A 26,717-nucleotide genomic window follows, 5' to 3' on the forward strand; every position below is an offset into this window, starting at 1 on the left:
AGCGCCATACTTTGCCAACTGAGCCAAACAGGACCACATGCTTTATTTGCGATATACCGAATGTACTGACTGTTTCTCCCCTGTATCTTCTCTAGTGGTTAATGTAGTGATGGTTTCTCCCCTGTATCCTCTCTAGTGGTTAATGTAGTGATGGTTTCTCCCCTGTATCCTCTCTAATGGCAGGGTGGCAGGTAGGCAAGTGGTTAGAGCATTATGCCAGTAAGTGCAAGGTTGCTAGGTCAAATCCCTGAGCTGAAAGGCAAACATCTGTTGATCTGAACAAGGCCCACTGTTTCTAGGCCATCATTGTAAATTAGAATTTGTTCTTAACTGACTTGCCTAGTTAAATTATATGTATTTTTTTTAAATAGCTGTATGGATAGTTTCTCCCCTGTATCCTCTCTAGTGGATAATGTATTGACGATTTCTCTACTGTCTCCTCTGTAGTGGATAATGTACTGACGGCTTCTCTACTGTCTCCTCTGTAGTGGATAATGTACTGAAACCTTCTCTACTGTCTACTCTGTAGTGGATAATGTACTGACGGCTTCTCTACTGTCTCCTCTGTAGTGAATAATGTACTGAAACCTTCTCTACTGTCTACTCTGTAGTGGATGATCCAGAAGCCAAACGAGGTAGCCACGATCTGTGGTTGAAGAGGCTCATGTAGAAGCTCACTATTGCCAACAGACCCAGGAGCCAATCGGAACCTGCGCTGCCTATATGACCAGTGACAGGTCAGCGACAGGTCAGGCCTCATCCAACAGTAGTGAGTCAGTGCACACTTCAGGAGGAAGGAGAGAGAACCTGGGGTACGTCCAAATTGTATTTTCCACAAGACTAGTTTCGGGGTCATTTTTAGTTCAACAAGGTTGTTAAACGGTCAAGGCACATCAAACATAAATGCTTGTCAGTCCTAGTTCATCTTTCATCAAAGGAAAATACTTACTGTACTGCTCCCAAATTAGTGAGATGTCTTGTCACTGGTGAAACCTTACAGCCCCAGTGAGATGGGCCCAGTGCCCTGGTCAAAAGTAGTGCACGATTTAGGGAATAGGATGCCATTTGGGACGTAACACAGGAGGTTAGATGCCTTTGGATCTCTCTCCCTTTGGATCTCTGTCCTCACCTGTCAGACCCCTCCTCTCAGTGTGTGTTTGTGTGTGTTTGTGTGTGTGTGTGTGTGTGTGTCAGACCCCTTCTGTCTGTCAGTTGTAACGACCCTCAGACTGTCAACCTCTTCTCATACTATCATCATCATCATCATCATCATGTCTCACACAGACAGCAAAGGACACACACACACACACACACACATACACAGCCTGGAGGTGTGTTTTGGGTCATTGTTCTGTTGAAAAACGAATGATTGTCCCACTGAGCTAAAACCAGATGGGATGGCACATCGCTGCAGAATGCTGTGGTAGCCTTGCTGGTTAAGTGTGCCTTGAATTCTAAATTAATCCCAGACAGTGTCACCAGCAAAGCACCCCCACGCCATCACACCTCCTCCTCCATGCTTCACGGTGGGAACCACACATGCTAAGATCATCCATTCACCTACTCTGCGTCTCACAAAGACATGGAGGTTGGAAGCAAATATCTCAAATTTGGATTTCCACCAGTCCAATGTCCATTGCTCATGTTTCTTGGGCCGACAAAGTCTCTTCTTATTATTGGTGTCCTTCAGTAGTGTTTTCTTTGCAGCAATTCGACCATGAAGCCCTGATTCACGCAGTCTCCAGTTGATTTTGAGCTGTGTCTGTTATTTGAACTCTGTGAAGAAATTATTTGGGCTGCAATTTCTGAGGCTGGTAACGAATGAACTTATCCTCTGCAGCAGAGGAAACTCTGGTTCTTCCTTTCCTGTAGCGGTCCTCATGAGACCCAGTTTCATCATAGCGCTTGATAGCTTTTTGCAACTGCACTTGAAGAAACTTCCAAAAGTTCTTGACGTTTTCCGTATTGACTGACCTTCATGTTTTAAAGTGATGATGGACTGTCATTTCTCTTTGCTTATTTCAGCTGTTCTTGCAATAATATGGACTTGGTCTTTTACCAAGTAGGGCTATATTCTGTATACCACCCCTACCTTGTCACAACACAACTGATTGGCTCAAACTCATTAATAAGAGGAAAGAATTTCACAAATTACCTTTTAACAAGGCACACCTGTTAATTGGAATGCATTCCAGGTGACTACCTCATGAAGCTGGTTGAGAGAATGCCAAGAGTGTGCAAAGCTGTCATTATGGCGAAGGGTGGCTACTTTGAAGAATCTCAAATATAAAATATATTTTGATTTGTAGAACACTTTTTTGGTTACTACATGATTCCATATGTGTTATTTCACAGTTTTAATTTCTTCACAATTATTCTACAATGTAGAAAATAGTAAAAATAAAGAAAAACCTTTGAATGAGTAGTACTGTATGCTAACAAATAAAGTTTTATAGCATGTGAAATTGAGATAATGTTGTATGCTTTAAATGCCAGGATGTCATAATAATTTTAGCCTTTCTTCTAGTAGAATACACTCTATTGGGGAAGAGAATCCTATTCGGAGACCCATGGCGTCTGACAACAGCTGATCATCAGCTGAGGGAACAGGTTGTACCAAAATGAATGAATGGGGGAAATCAACACAACTGTACATTAGATGATGCACTCTCAGTAGGAGGAGCCTAGTGTGCTGTTATTTGATGCTTACTGCATTCGTTTTAACTAAACAGTATGTTCTAAATAGTATGTTGTATGATTAGTACACAGTATGCAGTTTAAATAAGTAGTAGACAAGCCAGATTTGGGGACACGGCCACGGCCACATTCAAGCAATACCATTTTGTGAGAAAGTAGGTTACTATGTAACCAAAAAAGACAAAAACACATGCTAGCCAGAGATCTAGCATCCTACGGTGTGAGCATACACCTCTCAGTATCTCCTCCAGTATCTAACATCCTACGGTGTGAGGATACACCTCTCAGTATCTCCTCCAGTATCTAACATCCTACGGTGTGAGGATACACCTCTCAGTATCTCCTCCAGTATCTAACATCCTACGTTGTAAGCATAAACCTCTCAGTATCTGGGTCTTTGTCTGATGCTGGTGTTTAGGGATGTTTTTGCAGTTGGAAATAAATATGGATAATTAGGGAGCTGGGCTTGTGGTTTATGGTCTGTGTCTGTCTGTGCAGGTCCCTGGTTTATGGTCTGTCTGTGTAAGTCCCTGGTTTATGGTCTGTCTGTACAGGTCCCTAGTTTATGGTCTGTGTCTGTCTGTGTAGGTCCCTGGTTTATGGTCTGTGTCTCTCTGTGTAGGTCCCTGGTTTATAGTCTGTCTGTACAAGTCCCTGGTTTATGGTTTGTCTGTGCAGGTCCCTGGTTTATGGTTTGTCTGTGCAGGTCCCTGGTTTATGGTCTGTCTGTGTAGGTCCCTGGTTTATGGTCTGTCTGTGTAGGTCCCTGGTTTATGGTCTGTCTGTGTAGGTCCCTGGTTTATGGTTTGTCTGTGCAGGTCCCTGATTTATTGTCTGTCTGTGCAGGTCCCTGGTTTATGGTCTGTCTGTGTAGGTCCCTGGTTTATGGTCTGTCTGTACAGGTCCCTGGTTTATGATTTGTCTGTGCAGGTCCCTGATTTATTGTCTGTCTGTGCAGGTCCCTGGTTTATGGTCTGTCTGTGTAGGTCCCTGGTTTATGGTCTGTCTGTACAGGTCCCTGGTTTATGGTCTGTCTGTGCAGGTCCCTGATTTATTGTCTGTCTGTGCAGGTCCCTGGTTTATGGTCTGTCTGTGCAGGTCCCTGATTTATTATCTGTCTGTGCAGGTCGCTGGTTTATGGTCTGTCTGTGCAGGTCCCTGGTTTATGGTCTGTCTGTGCAGGTCCCTGGTTTATGGTCTGTCTGTGCAGGTCCCTGGTTTATGGTCTGTCTGTGCAGGACAACTGGGAGCTGGCAGAGAATACCAAGGTCTATTATATAGCGGTAAGTGAGACATTACATTCAAATGTGTAGACACACTCACTCACACGCACACGCACACACACACACACACGCACACGCACACACACACACACACACACACACACACACACACACACACACACACACACACACACACCTTCTCCCATTGCCAGAAGGGAACAAAACAGTTAAAGGTCTTTTGTAGAATGGAAACGAACCCCTTGGCATAGCACAGTCATTGTCAATGTGTTCATTTGTCTTCTATAGATGAGGCAGATGAGCTTACAGTAACTCACCTTTCGAAACAATACCACTGAATGCTACCCATTCTCCATGTGTGTGTGTGTGTGTGTGTGTGTGTGTGTGTGTGTGTGTGTGTGTGTGTGTGTGTGTGTGAGACGGTTTAAAGTCAATGTTAAGTTGTTGTGCATGTAATGTGTTCATTCTCTCAATATCATAGCCAACAGGTGCTGCAGAAGTGTGACAATTGATTAACCAAATTCATATCCTCCCCACACACACACACACACACACACACACACACACACACACACACACACACACACACACACACTAAAGTAATGTGGTGACTTACTAGGAGTAGGTAGGCTAGAATGTCCGGCGGCACTCGTGTTTCACTGTATAGGATTACATTTCATCCCTGTGGATCAACTCCTTCCCTGTTCTCACGTCTAGTTGACAGCCCTGAAATCGCCCCATGTCTTTAAACAGTTACGTACCTACATAAATCAACATTATAGACTTGTCTCTTGTTTTACACAGTTATTTTGTTCCATATACACCCCAGGCCCCAACAGCACAATGTCATGTCACTATTGACGGCATCATGGCGCTAAACGTGAGAATATTGGGTCACACTTTATTTGAAGATATTCTTCATAAAGACACTAATCATATAGACACTATACATATAGATACTAATCATATAGACACTATACATATAGATACTATAGACACTATACATATAGATACTATACATATAGATACTATAGACACTATACATATAGACACTATACATATAGACACTATACATATAGATACTATACATATAGATACTATAGACACTATACATATAGACACTATACATATAGACACTATACATATAGATACTATACATATAGACACTATACATATGGACACTATACATATGGACACTATGCATATGGACACTATGCATATGGATGCTATGCATATGGATGCTATGCATATGGATGCTATGCATATGGACACTATACATATGGACACTATGGATGCTATGCATATGGATGCTATACATATGGATACATATGGACACTATGCATATGGATGCTATGCATATGGATGCTACATATGGACACTATACGTATGGATGCTATGCATATGGACTATGCATATGGACACTATACATATGGACATATGGACACTATACATATGGACACTATGCATATGGACTATGCATATGGATACTATGCATATGGACACTATACATATGGACACTATGCATATGGACACTATACATATGGATGCTATGCATATGGATGCTATACATATGGACACTATGCATATGGACACTATGCATATGGACACTATGCATATGGACACTATGCATATGGACACTATACATATGGACACTATGCATATGGACACTATACATATGGGACATATGGACACTATACATATGGACACTATACATATGGACACTATGCATATGGACACTATACATATGGACACTATGCATATGGACACTATACATATGGACTATGCATATGGATGCTATGCATATGGACTATGCTATGGACACTATACATATGGATGCTATACATATGGACACTATACATATGGACACTATGCATATGGATACTATGGATACTATGCATATGGACACTATGCATATGGACACTATGCATATGGACACTATACATATGGATGCTATGGACATATGGACACTATGCATATGGACACTATGCATATGGACACTCTATATGGACACTATACATATGGACACTATGCATATGGACACTATGCATATGACACTATACATATGGCATATGGACACTATGCATATGGATGCTATGCATATGGACATTATGCATATGGACACTATGCATATGGACACTATACATATGGACACTATGCATATGGACACTATGCATATGGATGCTATGCATATGGACACTATACATATGGACACTATACATATGGACACATATGGACACTATATGGACACTATGCATATGGACTATGCGTATGGACACTATGCATATGGGACACTATGGACACTATACATATGGACACTATGCATATGGACACTATACATATGGACACTATGCATATGGATGCTATGCATATGGACACTATGCATATGGACACTATGCATATATAGCATTATACATATGGACACTATACATATGGATGCTATGGACACTATGCATATGGACACTATGCATATGGATGCTATGCATATGGATTATGCATATGGACACTATGCATATGGACACTATACATATGGATGCTATGGACACTATACATATGGATGCTATGGACACTATGCATATGGATGCTATATGGACACTATACAGTATGGATGCTATGGACACTATACATATGGATGCTATGGACACACTATGCATATGGATGCTATGGACACTATGCATATGGACACTATACATATGGATGCTATACATATGGACACTATACATATGGATGCTATACATATGGACACTATGCATATGGACACTATGCACTATGGACACTATGCATATGGACACTATATATGGATACTATATATGGACACTATGCATATGGACACTATGACACATATGGACACTATACATATGGACACTATGCATATGGATGCTATACATATGGACACTATGCATATGGACACTATGCATATGGACACTATACATATGGATACTATACATATAGACACTTTATACTATGGACACTATACATATGGACACTATACATATGGACACTATGGACACTATATGGACTATACATATGGACACTATATGGACATTATACATATGGACACTATACATATGGACACTATGGACACTATACATATGGACACTATGCATATGGACATTATACATATGGACACTATGCATATGGACACTATACATATGGACACTATACATATGGACACTATATGGATACTATACATATGGATGCTATACATATGGATGCTATGCATATGGACACTATACATATGGACACTATACATATGGACACTATGCATATGGACACTATGCATATGGACACTATACATATGGACACTATACATATGGACACTATACATATGGACACTATGCATATGGACACTATGCATATGGACACTATGCATATGGACACTATGCATATGGACACTATGGCATATATGGACACTATACATATGGATGCTATGCATATGGACATATGGACACTATACATATGGATACTATGCATATGGACACTATGCATATGGACACTATACATATGGATGCTATGCATATGGACACTATACATATGGATACTATGCATATGGACATTATACATATGGACTATACATATGGATGCTATGGACATATAGACATATGGACTATGCATATGGACACTATACATATGGATGCTATGCTATACATATGGACACTATGACATATGGATGCTATGCATATGGACACTATGCATATGGACACTATGCATATGGATGCTATGCATATGGACACTATACATATGGATACTATATGCATATGGACACTATGCATATGGACACTATACATATGGATACTATACATATGGACACTATGCATATGGATGCTATGGACACTATGCATATGGATGCTATGGACACATATGGACATTATACATGGATGCTATGGACACTATGCATATGGATACATATGGACACTATGCATATGGATGCTATGCATATGGACACTATGCATATGGATGCTATGCATATGGATGCTATGGACACTATGCATATATGGATGCTATACATATGGACACTATGCATATGGATACATATGCATATGGACACTATACATATGGGCTATGGACACTATACATATGGACACTATGCATATGGACACTATGCATATGGATGCTATGCATATGGACACTATGCATATGGACACTATGCATATGGACTATACATATGGACACTATACATATGGACACTATACATATGGACACTATACATATGGATGCTATGGACACTATATATGCTATGCATATGGACACTATGCATATGGGATGCATATGGACACTATGCATATGGGATGCTATGGACACTATGCATATGGATGCTATGCATATGGACACTATGCATATGGACACTATGCATATGGATGCTATACATATGGACACTATGCATATGGATGCTATGCATATGGACACTATACATATGGACACTATACATATGGATACTATGCATATGGACTATACATATACTATGCATATGGACACTATGGACACTATACATACACATATGGACACTATGGACACATATGGACATATGCTATATGGACACTATACATATGGACACTATACATATGGACACTATACATATGGACACTATACATATGGACACTATACATATGGACACTATGCATATGGACATATGGACACTATACATATGGACACTATGCATATGGACACTATGCATATGGACACTATACATATGGATACTATGCATATGGACACTATGGACACTATACATATGGACACTATGCATATGGACACTATGCATATGGACATATGGACACTGCATATGGACACTATGCATATGGACACTATACATATATGGACACTATGCATATGGATACTATACATATGGACACTATACATATATGCTATACATATGGACACTATACATATGGACACTATACATATGGACACTATACATATGGACACTATACATATGGACACTATGCATATGGACACTATACATATGGACACTATGCATATGGACACTATACATATGGACACTATGCATATGGATGCTATGCATATGGACACTATACATATGGACACTATGCATATGGACACTATACATATGGACACTATACATATGGACACTATGCATATGGACACTATGCATATGGACACTATGCATATGGACACTATGCATATGGATGCTATACATATGGACACTATACATATGGACACTATACATATGGACACTATACATATGGACTACTATACATATGGACACTATACATATGGACACTATGCATATGGACACTATGCATATGGACACTATACATATGACATTATACATATGGACACTATGCTATATGGACACTATGCATATGGACACTATGCATATGGGATGCTATGGACACTATGCATATGGACACTATACATATGGACACTATACATATGGACACTATACATATGGACACTATACATATGGATGCTATGCATATGGACACTATACATATGGACACTATACATATGGACACTATACATATGGACACTATGCATATGGACTATACATATGGACACTATGCATATGGACACTATGCATATGGACATTATACATATGGACACTATGCATATGGATGCTATACATATGGACACTATACATATGGACACTATACATATGGACACTATACATATGGACTATGCATATGGATGCTATGCATATGGATGCTATGCATATGGACACTATACATATGGACACTATGCATATGGACACTATACATATGGACTATACTATGCATATGGACACTATACATATGGACACTATACATATGGATGCTATACATATGGACACTATGCATATGGATGCTATGCATATGGACACTATACATATGGATGCTATACATATGGACATATGGACACTATACATATGGACTATACTATGGATGCTATACATATGGACACTATGCATATGGATGCATATGGACACTATAGCATATGGATGCTATGCATATGGATGCTATACATATGGATGCTATACATATGGATATACATATAGACACTACATATGGATGCTATGCATATGGACACTATACATATGGACACTATACATATGGACACTATGCATATGGATAGACACTATACATATGGACACTATACATATGGGACACTATACATATGGATACTATAGACACTATACATATGGATACATATGGATGCTATGGACACTATACATGGATACTATACATATGGATACTATGCATATGGATGCTATACATATGGACACTATACATATGGATGCATATGGACACTATGGCATATGGACACTATAGACTATGGATGCTATGCATATGGACACTATACATATGGACACTATGCATATGGACACTATACATATGGACACTATACATATGGATGCTATGCATATGGACTATACATATGGACACTATACTATGGATGCTATGCATATGGATGCTATGCATATGGATGCTATGCATATGGACACTATACATATGGACACTATACATATGGACGCTATACATATGACACTATACATATGGACACTATACATATGGATGGACTATACAAATAGACACTATATGGACACTATGCATATGGACACTATACAGACATATGGACACTATGCATATGGATACTATACATATGGACACTATACATATGGACACTATACATATGGACACTATACATATGGATGCTATACATATGGACACTATGCATATGGATACTATGCATATGGACACTATGCATATGGACACTATGCATATGGACACTATGCATATGGACTACTATGGACACTATACATATGGATACTATACATATGGACACTATAGATACTATACTATGGACACTATACATATGGATACTAGACATACATATGGACACTATACATATGGACACTATACATATAGATACTATACATATAGACACTATACATATAGATACTATACATATGGACTATACATATAGATACTATACATATGGACACTATAGACACTATACATGGACACTATACATATGGACATACATATAGACACTATATAGATACTATACATATAGACACTATACATATGGATACTATACATATGGACACTATACATATGGATACTATACATATAGACACTATGATACTATACATATGGACACTATACATATGGATACACTATACATATAGACACTATACATATAGACTATACATATAGATACTATACATATGGATACTATACATATGGACACTATACATATAGATACTATACATATAGATACTATACATATGGACACTATACATATGGATACATATAGACACTATACATATAGGATACATATAGACACTATACATATAGACACTATACATATAGACACTATACATATAGATACTATACATATAGACACTATACATATAGATACTATACATATAGACACTATACATATAGACACTATACATATAGACACTATACATATGGACACTATACATATAGACACTATACATATGGACACTATACATATAGACACTATACATATGGACACTATGCATATGGACATACATATAGATACTATACTATACATATGGACACTATACATATAGATACATATAGACACTATACATATAGATACTATACATATGGACACTATACATATAGACACTATACATATAGATACTATACATATGGACACTATACATATGGACTATACATATAGACATATACATATAGATACTATAGACACTATACATATAGACTATACATATAGACATACATATGGACACTATACATATAGATACTATACATATGGACACTACTACATATGGACACTATACATATAGATACTATACATATGGACACTATACATATAGGATACTATAGACACTATACATGGACACTATACATATAGACACTATGAGATATGGACACTATACATATGGACACTATACATATAGACACTATACATATGGATACTATAGATACTATACATATAGACACTATACATATAGACACTATACATATAGACACTATACATATAGATACTATACATATAGACACTATACATATAGACACTATACATATAGACACTATACATATGGACACTATGCATATGGATACATATGATACTATAGACACATATGGACACTATACATATAGGATACATATAGACACTATATGGACACTATACATATAGACACTATACTATGGACACTATACATATGGATACTATGGATACATATAGACACTATACATATAGACACTATATATAGACATATACATATAGACACTATACATATAGACACTATACATATATGGACACTATACATATAGACACTATATGGATACTATACATATAGACACTATACATATAGATACTATACATATGGACACTATACATATGGATAGACACTATACATATGGACACTATACATATGGATACTATACATATGGATACTATACATATGGACACTATACATATGGACACTATACATATGGACTATACATATAGATACTATACATATAGACTATACTATAGACATATGGACACTATACATATGGACACTATGGATACTATAGACACTATACATATGGATACTATACATATGGACACTATACATATAGATACTATACATATAGACACTATACATATAGATACTATACATATAGACACTATACATATAGAGACTATACATATAGACACTATACATATAGATACTATACATATAGATACTATACATATAGATACTATACATATAGACACTATACATATAGATACTATACATATAGACACTATACATATAGATACTATAGACACTATACATATAGATACTATACATATAGATACTATACATATAGACACTATACATATAGACACTATACATATAGATACTATACATATAGACACTATACATATAGACATTATACATATAGACACTATACATATAGATACTGGATACATATGGACACTATACATATGGACACTATACATATAGATACTATACATATAGACACTATACATATAGACACTATACATATAGACACTATACATATAGACTATACATATAGACACTATACATATAGATACTATAGACACTATATGGACACTATACATATAGATACTATACATATAGATACTATACATATAGATATATACATATAGACACTATACATATAGATACTATACATATAGACACTATACATATAGATACTATATAGACACTATATATAGACACTATACATATAGACACTATGCATATAGACACTATACATATAGATACTATACATATAGACACTATACATATAGACACTATACATATAGACACTATACATATAGACACTATACATATAGACATACTATAGACACTATACATATAGATACTATACATATAGACACTATACATATAGATACTATACATATAGACACTATACATATAGACATACATATAGACACTATACATATACACTATACATATAGACACTATACATATAGATACTATACATATAGATATAGACACTATACATATAGATACTATACATATAGATACTATACATATAGATACTATACATATAGACACTATACATATAGACACTATACATATAGATACTATACATATAGACACTATACATATAGATACTATAGACACTATACATATAGATACTATACATATAGACACTATACATATAGATACTATACATATAGATACTATACATATAGACACTATACATATAGACACTATACATATAGACACTATACATATAGATACTATACATATAGACACTATACATATAGATACTATACATATAGACACTATACATATAGACACTATACATATAGACACTATACATATAGATACTATAGACACTATACATATAGATACTATAGACACTATACATATAGATACTATAGACACTATACATATAGATACTATAGACACTATACATATAGATACTATACATATAGACACTATACATATAGACACTATACATATAGACACTATACATATAGACACTATACATATAGACACTATACATATAGACACTATACATATAGACACTATACATATAGACACTATACATATAGACACTATACATATAGATACTATACATATAGATACTATAGACACTATACATATAGATACTATACATATAGACACTATACATATAGACACTATACATATAGATACTATACATATAGACACTATACATATAGACACTATACATATAGACACTATACATATAGATACTATACATATAGACACTATACATATAGACACTATACATATAGACACTATACATATAGATACTATACATATAGACACTATACATATAGACACTATACATATAGATACTATACATATAGACACTATACATATAGACACTATACATATAGATACATATAGACACTATAGACACTATACATATAGACACTATACATATAGACACTATACATATAGACACTATACATATAGACACTATACATATAGACTATACATATAGATACTATATAGACACTATACATATAGATATACATATAGACACTATACATATAGATACTATACATATAGACACTATACATATAGACACTATACATATAGACTATACATATAGACATACTATACATATAGACTATACTATACATATAGACACTATACATATAGACACTATATAGATAGATACATATAGATACTATACATAGATACTATACATATAGACACTATACATATAGACATTATATATAGACACTATACATATAGACACTATACATATAGATACTATACATATAGATACTATACATATAGACACTATACATATAGATACTATACATATAGACACTATACATATAGATACTATAGACACTATACATATAGATACTATACATATAGATACTATACATATAGACACTATACATATAGATACTATACATATAGACACTATACATATAGATACTATAGACACTATACATATAGATACTATACATATAGACACTATACATATAGACACTATACATATAGACACTATACATATAGATACTATACATATAGACACTATACATATAGATACTATACATATAGACACTATACATATAGATACTATACATATAGATACTATACATATAGATACTATACATATAGACACTATACATATAGACACTATACATATAGACACTATACATATAGACACTATACATATAGACACTATACATATAGACACTATACATATAGACACTATACATATAGATACTATAGACACTATACATATAGATACTATACATATAGATACTATACATATAGACACTATACATATAGATACTATACATATAGACACTATACATATAGACACTATACATATAGATACTATACATATAGACACTATACATATAGATACTATACATATAGATACTATACATATAGACACTATACATATAGACACTATACATATAGACACTATACATATAGATACTATACATATAGATACTATACATATAGACACTATAGACACTATACATATAGATACTATACATATAGATACTATAGACACTATACATATAGATACTATACATATAGACACTATACATATAGACACTATACATATAGACACTATACATATAGACACTATACATATAGACACTATACATATAGATACTATACATAGACACTATACATATAGACACTATACATATAGACACTATACATATAGACACTATACATATAGACACTATACATATAGACACTATACATATAGACACTATACATATAGACACTATACATATAGACACTATACATATAGATACTATACATATAGATACTATACATATAGATACTATACATATAGACACTATACATATAGATACTATACATATAGACACTATACATATAGACACTATACATATAGACACTATACATATAGACACTATACATATAGACACTATACATATAGATACTATACATATAGACACTATACATATAGATACTATACATATAGACACTATACATATAGACACTATACATATAGACACTATACATATAGATACTATACATATAGACACTATACATATAGATACTATACATATAGACACTATACATATAGATACTATACATATAGATACTATACTATACACTATACATATAGACACATATAGATACTATACATATAGACACTATACATATAGACACTATACATATAGACACTATACATATAGACACTATACATATAGATACTATACATATAGACACTATACATATAGACACTATACATATAGACACTATACATATAGACACTATACATATAGACACTATACATATAGACACTATACATATAGACACTATACATATAGATACTATAGACACTATACATATAGACACTATACATATAGATACTATACATATAGACACTATACATATAGACACTATACATATAGACACTATACATATAGATACTATACATATAGACACTATACATATAGACACTATACATATAGACACTATACATATAGATACTATAGACACTATACATATAGACACTATACATATAGACACTATACATATAGATACTATACATATAGACACTATACATATAGATACTATACATATAGATACTATACATATAGACACTATACATATAGACACTATACATATAGACACTATACATATAGACACTATACATATAGATACTATACATATAGACACTATACATATAGACACTATACATATAGACACTATACATATAGACACTATACATATAGATACTATACATATAGACACTATACATATATATACATATAGACACTATACATATAGACACTATACATATAGACACTATACATATAGATACTATACATATAGACACTATACATATAGACACTATACATATAGATACTATACATATAGACACTATACATATAGACACTATACATATAGACACTACATATAGACACTATACATATAGACACTATACATATAGACACTATACATATAGACACTATACATATAGATACTATACATAGACACTATACATATAGACACTATACATATAGGACACTATACATATGGATATACATATAGACACTATACATATGGACACTATACATATGGACACTATACATATGGACACTATGCATATGGACACTATGCATATGGATACTATACATATGGACACTATACATATAGATACTATACATATGGACACTATACATATGGATACTATAGACACTATACATATGGATACTATACATATGGACACTATACATATGGACACTATACATATGGACACTATACATGCTATGGACACTATACATATGGACACTATGCATATGGATGCTATGCATATGGACACTATACATATGGACACTATGCATATGGACACTATACATATGGACACTATACATATGGACACTATACATATGGACACTATACATATGGACACTATACATATAGATACTATACATATGGACACTATACATATGGATGCTATGCATATGGACACTATACATATGGACACTATGCTATGGATGCTATGCATATGGACACTATACATATGGACACTATGCATATGGACACTATGCATATGGACACTATACATATGGATGCTATACATATGGACATATGGATACTATGCATATGGACACTATATATGGACTATGCATATGGACACATACATATGGATGGATATGGATGGACACTATGCATATGGACACTATGCATATGGACTATGCATATGGACACTATACATATGGATACTATGCATATGGACACTATGCATATGGACACTATGCATATGGACACATATGGACACTATGCATATGGACACTATACATATGGATACTATGCATATGGATGCTATACATATGGATGCTATGGACATATGGACACTATACATATGGACACTATGCATATGGACACTATGCATATGGACACTATGCATATGGATGCTATGGACACTATACATATGGACTACGCTATACATATGGACACTATACATATGGACACTATACATATGGACACTATACATATGGATGCTATACATATGGACACTATACATATGGACACTATGCATATGGACACTATGCATATGGACACTATGCATATGGATGGACACTATGCATATGGACACTATGCATATGGATGCTATGCATATGGATGCTATATGGCATATGGACACTATGCATATGGACTATGGACTATACATATGGACACTATGCATATGGACACTATGCATATGGATGCTATGCATATGGACACTATACATATGGATACTATGGACACTATGCATATGGACACTATGCATATGGACACTATACATATGGACACTATGCATATGGATACTATACATATGGACACTATACATATGGACACTATACATATGGACACTATACATATGGACACTATGCATATGGACTATGCATATGGACACTATGCATATGGACACTATACATATGGACTATACATATGGACACTATGCATATGGACACTATGCATATGGATACTATGCATATGGATGCTATGCATATGGACACTATGCATATGGATGCTATGCATATGGACACTATACATATGGACACTATGCATATGGATGCATATGGACACTATACATATGGACACTATGCATATGGACACTATGCATATGGACACTATACATATGGACACTATGCATATGGATACTATGCATATGGACACTATGCATATGGATACTATACATATGGACACATATGGACACTATGCATATGGACACTATGCATATGGATGCTATAGATACTATGGACACTATGCATATGGGATGCATATGGACACTATACATATGGATGCTATGGCATATGGACACTATACATATGGACACTATACATATGGATGCTATGGACACTATGCATATGGATGCTATGCATATGGATGCTATGCATATGGACACTATGATGCATATGGACACTATGCATATGGATGCTATGCATATGGACACTATACATATGGATGCTATGCATATGGACACTATGCATATGGACTATGCTATACATATGGATACTATACATATGGATGCTATGCGTATGGATGCATATGGACACTATGCATATGGATGCTATGCATATGGATGCTATGCATATGGATACTATGCATATGGACACTATGCATATGGATGCTATGGACATATGGATGGATACATATGGATGCTATACATATGGATACATATGGACACTATGCATATGGACACTATGCATATGGACACTATACATATGGACACTATACATATGGATGCTATATGGATACTATGGACACTATGGATGCTATACATATGGACACTATGCTATGGATGCTATACATATGGACACTATACATATGGATGCTATGCATATGGACACTATGCATATGGACACTATGCATATGGACATATGCTATGGACACTATGCATATGGATGCTATGCATATGGACACTATGCATATGGACTATACATATGGACACTATGCATATGGACACTATGCATATGGACACTATGCATATGGATGCTATGCATATGGATGCTATGGATATGGACACTATGCATATGGATGCTATGGACACTATGCATATGGATACTATGCATATGGATGCTATACATATGGATGCTATGGACATATGCATATGGATACTATGCATATGGACACTATGCATATGGACTATGCATATGGATGCTATGGACACTATGCATATGGATACTATGCATATGGATGCTATACATATGGACACTATGCCTATGCATATGGACGTATGGACACTATGCATATGGACACTATACATATGGACACTATGCATATGGACACTATACATATGGATGATATATGGATATGGACACTATGCATATGGACACTATGCATATGGACACTATGCATATGGATACTATACATATGGACACTATGCATATGGACACTATGCATATGGACACTATGCATATGGATGCTATGGACACTATGCATATGGATGGATGGACGCTATACATATGGACTATGCATATGGACACTATGCATATGGACACTATGCATATGGATGCTATGGACACTATGCATATGGACACTATACATATGGACACTATGCATATGGACACTATGGACACTATGCATATGGACACTATGCATATGGATATGGACACTATGCATATGGACACTATGCATATGGACACTATGCATATGGACACTATACATATGGATGCTATACATATGGATGCTATGCATATGGATGCTATGGACACTTACATATGGATGCTATGCATATGGATGCTATACATATATGGATGGACATATGGATGCTATACGTATGGACTATGCATATGGACACTATGCATATGGATGCTATGCATATGGATGCTATGCATATGGGACATATGGATGCTACTATGCATATGGATGCTATGCATATGGATGCTATGCATATGGACACTATACATATGGACTATGCATATGGATGCTATGCATATGGACACTATATATGGATGCTATGCATATGGATGCTATATGGATGCTATGCATATGGATGCTATGGACACTATACATATGGACACTATGCATATGGACACTATACATATGGACACTATGCATATGGATGCTATGCATATGGACACTATGCATATGGATGCTATGCTATATATGGACTATGCATATGGATGCTATGACATATGGATGCTATACATATGGATGCTATACATATGGACTATGCATATGGACACTATGCATATGGACACTATGCATATGGACACTATGCATATGGACACTATATATGGACACTATGCATATGGACACTATGACACTATATGGATACTATGGACACTATACATATGGATGCTATACATATGGACACTATACATATGGGCTATACATATGGACATATACATATGGACACTATGCATATGGACACTATGCATATGGACACTATACATATGGACACTATGCATATGGATACTGGATGCTATGCATATGGATGCTATACATATGGACTACTATGGACACTATGCATATGGATGCTATGGACACTATGCATATGGATGCTATGCTATGGACTATGCATATGGACACTATACATATGGACACTATACATATGGATACTATGGACACTATGCATATGGATGCTATGGACACACTATGGACACTATATGGATGCTATGCATATGGATGCTATGCATATGGACACTATGCATATGGACACTATACATATGGACACTATGCATATGGACACTATGCATATGGATGCTATACATATGGACACTACATATGGATGCTATGCATATGGACACTATGCATATGGACACTATGCTATGGACACTATGCATATGGATGCTATGCATATGGACACTATACATATAGATACTATACATATGGATGCTATGCATATGGATGCTATGCATATGGATGCTATGCATATGGATGCTATGCATATGGACGCTATACATATGGACACTATACATATGGATGCTATGCATATGGCTATGCATATGGACACTATACATATGGACACTATACATATGGATACTATGGACACTATGCATATGGACACTATACATATGGACTATGGATGCTATGCATATGGACACTATGCATATGGACACTATACATATGGACACTATGCATATGGATGCTATGCATATGGGATATGGACACTATGCATATGGACACTATGCATATGGATGCTATACATATGGACACTATACGTATGGATGCTATACATATGGACGCTATGCATATGGATGCTATGGACACTATGCATATGGACGCTATGCATATGGATGCTATGGACACTATGCATATGGACACTATGCATATGGACACTATGCATATGGATGCTATACATATGGACACTATGCATATGGACACTATACATATGGACACTATACATATGGACACTATGCATATGGGATGCTATGCATATGGACACTATGCACTATATGGATACTATGGACACTATACATATGGACACTATACATATGGACACTATGCATATGGATGCTATACATATGGATGCTATGGACACTATGCATATGGATGCTATGCATATGGACACTATGCATATGGATGGCATATGGACACTATGCATATGGACACTATGCATATGGACTATGGACTATACATATGATACTATGCATATGGACTATGCATATGGACACTATGCATATGGATGCTATGCATATGGATGCTATGCATATGGACACTATGCATATGGACACTATACATATGGACACTATGCATATGGACACTATGCATATGGATGGCATATGGACACTATGCATATGGATGCTATGCATATGGACACTATGCATATGGACACTATGCATATGGACACTATACATATGGACACTATGCATATGGACACTATGCATATGGATACTATACGTATGGATGCTATGCATATGGACACTATACATATGGACACTATACATATGGATACTATACATATGGATACTATGCATATGGACACTATGCATATGGACACTATACATATGGACACTATGCATATGGACACTATGCATATGGATGCTATACATATGGACACTATGCATATGGACACTATGCATATGGACACTATACATATGGACACTATGCATATGGACACTATGCATATGGATACTATGCATATGGACACTATGCATATGGACACTATACATATGGATGCTATGCATATGGATGCTATGCATATGGACACTATGCATATGGACACTATACATATGGACACTATGCATATGGATGCTATACATATGGATGCTATGCATATGGACTATGCATATGGATACTATGCATATGGATGCTATACATATGGACACTATACATATGGACACTATACATATGGACACTATGCATATGGACACTATACATATGGACACTATACATATGGACACTATACATATGGACACTATACATATGGACACTATACATATGGACACTATACATATGGATGCTATGCATATGGACACTATACATATGGATACTATGCTATGGATATGGATGCTATGGACACTATACATATGGATACTATGCATATGGACACTATACATATGGATGCTATACATATGGACACTATGCATATGGACTATGCATATGGACACTATACATATGGATACTATACATATGGACACTATGCATATGGATGCTATGCATATGGGCTATGCATATGGACACTATACATATGGATACTATACATATGGATGCTATACATATGGACACTATACATATGGATGCTATACATATGGACACTATACATATGGATGCATATAGATACATATGGACACTATACATATGGACACTATACATATGGATACTATACATATGGGACATATGGACACTATGCATATGGACACTATACATATGGACACTATACATATGGATACTATACATATGGATACTATGCATATGGATACTATGGACACTATACATATGGACACTATGCATATGGACTATGCATATATGGATGCTATGCATATGGACTATGATACATATGGACACTATACATATGGATGCTATACATATGGACACTATACATATGACACTATGGATATGGACACTATACATATGGACACTATACATATGGACTATACATATGGACACTATACATATGGACACTATGCATATGGATGCTATGCATATGGATGCTATACATATGGACACTATGGACACTATACATATGGATACTATACATATGGACACTATACATATGGATGCATATGGACACTATACATATGGACACTATGCATATGGACACTATACATATGGATACTATGGACACTATACAGCATATGGACACTATGCATATGGATGCTATGGACACTATACATATATGGATGCTATGCATATGGACACTATGCATATGGACACTATACATATAGATGCTATGCATATGGACACTATACATATGGACTACATATGGCTATACATATGGACACTATACATATGGATGCTATACATATGGATACTATACATATGGATGCTATACATATGGATACTATACATATGGACACTATACATATGGACACTATACATATGGATGCATATGGACACTATACATATGGACATATGGACACTATACATATGGATGCTATGCATATGGATGCTATGCATATGGATGCTATACATATGGATACTATACATATGGATACTATACATATGGACACTATGCATATGGATAGATACTATACATATAGACACTATACATATAGACACTATACATATAGATACTAAACATATAGATACTATACATATAGATACTATACATATAGATACTATACATATAGATACTATAGATACTATACATATAGACACTATACATAAAGATACTATACATATAGATACTATAGACACTATACATATAGACACTATACATATAGACACTATACATATAGATACTAATCATACACAGTTGAAGTCGGAAGTTTACATACTGTCCTGCCCTGGCCACAGAGAGGCTTTTATTCTCTATTTTGGTTAGGCCAGGGTGTGACTATGGTGGGCATTCTAGTTTCTTTATTTCTATGTTTTTGCCGGGTATGGTTCTCAATCAGGGACAGCTTTCTATCGTTGTCTCTGATTGGGAATCATACTTAGGCAGCCTCTTTCCCATCTGTGTTTTGTGGGTAGCTGTTTTCTGTATAGTTGATTTGCCTTACAGAACTGTTCGTTTTTCTCTTTGTTATTTTGTTCGAGTGTTTTGAGTAATACATTATCATGAACACTTACCACGCTGCGCTTTGGTCCGATCCTCATTACGACGAGAGCCGTGACATACACCTTAGCCAAATACATTTTTCACAATTCCTGGCATTTATTACTAATAAAAATTCCCTGTCTTAGGTCAATTAGGATCACCACTTTATTTTTAAGAATGTGAAATGTCACAATAATAGTAGAGAGAATGATTTATTTCAGCTTTAATTTCTTTCATCACATTCCCAGTGGGTCCGAAGTTTACATACACTCAATTAGTATTTGGTAGCGTTGCCTTTACATTTTGAACTTGGATCAAATGTTTCAGGTAGCCTTCCATAAGCTTCCCACAATAAGTTGGGTGAATTTTGGCCCATTCCTCCTGACAGAGCTGGTGTAATTGAGTCAGGTTTGTAGGCCACCTTGCTCGCACACGCTTTTTCAGTTCTGACCAAAAATGTTCTATGGGATTGAGGTCAGGGCTTTTTGATGGCCACTCCAATACCTTAACTATGTTGTCCTTAAGCCATTTTGCCACAACTTTGGAAGTATGCTTGGGGTCATTGTCCATTTGGAAGACCAATTTGCGACCTAGCTTTAACTTTGTGACTGATGTCTTGAGATCTTGCTTCAATATATCCACATAATTTTCCTCCCTCATGGTGCCATCTATTTTGTGAAGTGCACCAGTCGCTCCAGCAGCAAAGCACCCCCACAACATGATGCTGCCACCCCCGTGCTTCACGGTTGGTATGGTGTTTTTTGGCTTTCAAGTTTCCCCCTTTTTCCTCCAAACATAACAATGGTCATTATGGCCAAACAGTTCTATTTTTGCTTCATCAGACTAGAGGACATTTCTCCAAAAAGTACGACCTTTGTCTCCCTGTGCAGTTACAAAACGTAGTCTGGCATTTTTATGGCGGTTTTGGAGCAGTGGCTTCTTCCTTGCTGAGCGGCCTTTCAGGTTATGAGATATAGGACTCGTTTTACTGTGGATATAGATACTTTTGTCCCTGTTTCCTCCAGCATCTTCACAAGCTCCTTTGCTGTTCTGGGATTGATTTGCACTTTTCGCACCAAAGTACGTTCCTCTCTAGAAGACAGAACGCGTCTCCTGCCTGAGAGGAGAAAAAAAATCCAGAAAATCACATTGTAGGATTTTTTATGAATTTATTTGCAAATTATGGTGGAAAATAAGTATTTGGTCAATAACAAAAGTTTATATCAATACTTTGTTATATACCCTATGTTGGCAATGAGGTCAAACATTTTTTTGTAAGTCTTCACAAGGTTTTCACACACTGTCGCTGGTATTTTGGCCCATTCCTCCATGCAGATCTCCTCTAGAGCAGGGATGTTTGGGGCTGTTGCTGGGCAACACAGACTTTCAACTCCCTCCAAAGATTTTCTATGGGGTTGAGATCTGGAGACTGGCTAGGCCACTCCAGGACCTTGAAATGCTTCTTACGAAGCCACTCCTTCGTTGCCCGGGCAGTGTGTTTGGGATCATTGTCATGCTGAAAGACCCAGCCACGTTTCATCAATGCCCTTGCTGTTGGAATGAGGTTTTCACTCAAAATCTCACAATACATGGCCCCATTAATTCTTTCCTTTACACGGATCAGTCGTCCTGGTCCCTTTGCAGACAAACAGCCCCAAAGCATGATGTTTCCACCCCCATGCTTCACAGTAGGTATGGTGTTCTGTGGATGCTACTCAACATTTTTGTCCTCCAAACACGAGAAGTTGAGTTTTTCCAAAAAGTTATATTTTGGTTTCATCTGACCATATGACATTCTCCCAATCCTCTTCTGGATCATCCAAATGCTCTCTAGCAAACTTCAGACGAGCCTGGACATGTATTGGCTTAAGCAGGGGGACACGTCTGGTACTGCAGGATTTGAATCCCTGGTGGCGTAGTGTGTTACTGATGGTAGGCTTTGTTACTTTGGTCCCAGCTTTCTGCAGGTCATTCACTAGGCCCCTCTGTGTGGTTCTGGGATTTTTGCTCACCGTTCTTATGATAATTTTGACCCCACGGGGTGCGATCTTGCGTGGAGCCCCAGATCGAGGGAGATTATCAGTGGTCTTATATGTCTTCCATTTCCTAAGAATTGCTCCCACTGTTGATTTCTTCAAACCAAGCTGCTTACCTATTGCAGATTCAGTCTTTCCAGCCTGGTGCAGGTCTACAATTTTGTTTCTGG

At 35.7% G+C, this 26,717-nt stretch overlaps 1 pseudogene; it reads left to right on the forward strand.

Annotated features, from left to right (window-relative positions):
• Positions 1-3,890: 3,890 nt before the first annotated feature.
• Positions 3,891-26,717, forward strand: part of LOC121840758 — a 187,034-nt pseudogene continuing 164,207 nt past the window's right edge.

This window comes from Oncorhynchus tshawytscha, linkage group LG25 (genome assembly GCF_018296145.1).
Source record: "Oncorhynchus tshawytscha isolate Ot180627B linkage group LG25, Otsh_v2.0, whole genome shotgun sequence".
Lineage (NCBI taxonomy): Eukaryota > Metazoa > Chordata > Actinopteri > Salmoniformes > Salmonidae > Oncorhynchus > Oncorhynchus tshawytscha.